The sequence below is a fragment of the Otolemur garnettii genome, unplaced genomic scaffold, assembly GCF_000181295.1.
Source record: "Otolemur garnettii isolate 467f Iridium unplaced genomic scaffold, OtoGar3 scaffold00011, whole genome shotgun sequence".
Lineage (NCBI taxonomy): Eukaryota > Metazoa > Chordata > Mammalia > Primates > Galagidae > Otolemur > Otolemur garnettii.
This window is the reverse complement of record NW_003852406.1, coordinates 32,439,847-32,443,326: the sequence shown is the minus strand read 5'-3', so window position 1 is coordinate 32,443,326 and position 3,480 is coordinate 32,439,847.

Here is a 3,480-nt window from a genome sequence, read left to right as displayed (position 1 = left end):
CCGGGCTGGGGATTCGAACCCGCCACCTTAGGTGTACGTGGCTGGCGCCTTAGCCGGTTAAGCTATAGGCGCCGAGCCAGAACCTTCTCTTAATTCATCAAATAGGCCACACTCCACTCTCTTCCTGTATTAGACTGTGGGAGCCAGGTGTGTGTCAGTGATGATCAGGCCCCGGGGGCCCAGGGCAGCCTGTGGCTCTCAATACATGGTGGTGGTCTGAGGGCTGGTAACAATATTCCAATTTCCCTTCTTCTTTTTTTTTTGAGACAAAGCCTCAACCTGTCCCCCTGGGCAGAGTGCTGTGGCATCACAGCTCACAGCAACCTCCCAACTCCTGGGCTCAAGCGAGTCTCCTGCCTCTGCCTCCCAAGTAGCTGGGACCACAGGCGTCCGCCGCAATGCCCAGCTATTTTTTGGTTGCAGCCGTCATTGTTGTTTTGGCGGGCCGGGCTGGATTCCAACCTGCCACTTTAGGTGTATGTGGCTGACGCCTTAGCTACTTGAGCCACAGGCGCCGAGCCCCAATTTCCCTTCTAACTGGTTGTTATACGAGATGTATCTTAAATCTCCATATTTCTATCTCCAGTTCCTATCAGATCAAGTCACCTTATCCTCCTAAGAATATTGGTGCTACACTGTTGTGGTCGCAAATCCTCATTATGACCAGTGAAATGTGTGTTGTGACGCAGGTGGTGGAGGTTGCATGTACCATGCACCTAAAGGCTTGCTTGTGCGGCTCATGTGGTTCCTCCTATCTTCCACCAGTTTCATGGGTCTGTCTAGGCATCTGTCTGCCTCTTCCTCTAAGTTCAGTCTAAAGCCCTTCTGGTCTGGTCACCTTGTCTCCAAGATACAAGGTGTCTTCTAGAGAGGCGCTCTTTTCCCAGTCAAGTGTCAGTTTACTATTTCACAAAAGGTTTTGCAGAAGTTGATGTTTTGCTTTGTTGCAGTGTTCCAATATGTGGAGACTCTGAAAGTCAGAAATTTCTTCTTTGTGACTAAGGTATTACCCCAGTTTGTTTTGTTTTGTTTTTTGTTTTTTTGAGACAGAGTCTCACTCCATCACCCTAGGCAGAGTATAGTGGCATCATAGCTCATAGCAACCTCAAACTCTTGGGCTCAAGTGATCCTCCTGCCTCAGCCTCCCAAGTAGCTGGGACTATAGGCACCCGCCACAGCACCCGGCAAGTTTTTCTGTTTTTAGTAGAAACGGGGTCTTGTTCTTGCTCAGGCTGGTCTTGAGGTCCTGAGCTCAGGAAATCCAACTGCTTTGGGGCTCCCAGAAGAGGGACTACAGACATAAGCCACTACAACCAGCTGACTCCTGCTTTAATTTCGAGGGAGAGTTCCACACATCTCCCTGGTCCCCACCACTGCCCCCATAGTCTTGGCCGAGAGTAGAGATCTGCAAAATAGAAGATCCTCTCTTCTTTCATGACATCTGGCTTCGGAGTCCAGTTCTCACACACTAAGGGAAGAATACTGGTCATGGGTAACAGAGACACTACATTTTATTTTTGAAAATCTAATGAGGTAAGGTTTACTTGGTTCTCTCATGTAATCTCTTTTAGGGAAATTACTAGTCTTTCAAATTTTAAGGAAGATATTATCAGGAAAACAATGTGAAAAGTATCTTCCCCTTCATCATACCAAATGAGGAGAAAATAAATTCAAACAATGAATGAATTCTGAAAGTGTAGCGAAGAAAGTCTGAAGAAATTCACTTGTAATGCCAAAGCCTTCAAAGACTGAGAGGACTGTTTGAAGATGACTGGGGAAAGAAGATGGCATGGATGGATGGCCCCTGGGGCCCCCTGACCCCACCAGCTGCAGCTCTGGGGACACTCCGGTGCTTGTCTCCTCTACCATTCACAGGCTGCTGTGTTGTGGGAGCTGTGCTGTGGGAAACTGCACCCTGGCACTCAGTGCAACCTGCACGTGTGTTGCTCAAGAGTCTCTTACTCACCCCTAGTTGATGTCCTGCTCCCAATTAGACCACACCTGGTATTGTATGCAACTCTGGAGCCACATATCCAGATATAATGAGGCAGGCTGAGGCCTGCAGGGAGCCTTGGCAAAACAGACCAAGCCTCCTGAGAAATTCTTGAAAGAATGTTTGATGTTTAGTCTTCAAGACATGAGAGATGATTTCAGAAACCCAGCAGTCCTTCAGGAGGGCCCAAGGAATAGAATTTGGACCAAATAACGAGAGCTGCCGAGAAGAGGACCATCTGCAGGAAGCGCTGCCTTGAGAGAGAGTTTCCTTTCACTGGAGCAGATTCATCGAAGTTTATGTTCAATAAATGGCTGAACTAGGATGTGAAGCCCTTGTAATTAGGAGAGCCTGTTTATAGCTTTATATTTTATTTTAAAAAATATTTTCTTATTGCTTTACCTGTAAGAGATACACTGTTATGATTAAAACTGGGTTTCTGCCAAAGAGAAGAAGGATATGAATGTAAAAAGATAATTTATGTCTGGCATTGGACGTGCAGTACTAAGAGAGGGTCTAAGATAGCACAGAAGAGGAAGTGATGACTGAGGAAGCCAGAGGTTTTCTATAAAGGAGATGAGTTTTATTATTTATTTATTTTTTGAGACAGAGTTTCACCGTGTCACCCTCAATAGAGTGCTGTGGCATCACAGCTCACAGCAACTTCAAACTCTTGAGGGCTTAAGCGATTCTCTTCCCTCAGCCTCCTAAGTAGCTAGAACTACAGGTACTCACCCCAACACCCGGCTATTTTTTTGTTGCAATTGTCATTGTTCTTTAGCAGGCCCAGACTGGGTTCAAACCTGCCAGCCTTGATGTATGTGGCTGGTGCCCTAAACCACTGAGCTATGGGTGCTGAGCCAGGAGATGAGGTTTAATTCTAATCTTGTGGGATTAGGCCAGTGTGTTTATACAGAAGCAATACTAAGTTCAGCTATTTTAGAAAATGGTATGGAAGTGCCTAAAAAACTAAAAATAGGATCTCCATGTGATCATCAATCCCTCTTCTGGGTACACATCTAGAGGAGTTGGAATTAGTGTGCCTAGGGAGTCCACATCCCATCCTTCCATCATTCACTGTAGCCAAGACATGGAGTGACCTGACTAAGCATCTAGCCATGCATGAATGAATAGTAAAAATGCAGTATAGAAACACAGTAAAATACTACACAGCCTAAAAAGAGAAGGACATTCTGTCATTAGAGACGATGCAGATGATGTACTAGGGGACATTATCTGAACAGAAATAAGGCAAAGATAGACAAAGACTCTATGATCTCACTTATATGTAGAATCTAAATTTTTTTTTTTTTTTTTTATTGAACGGTAACTATGTACATTATTGCACTTCTGGGGTACAGTGTGGGGTTTTCACATGCAATCTGAAATACTTCCATCAACTGGTCAACACAGCCTTCATGTCATTTTCTCAGTTATTGCTTTAAAACATTCACATTCTACTCTTAGAAAGATTCACCTGTACCCCT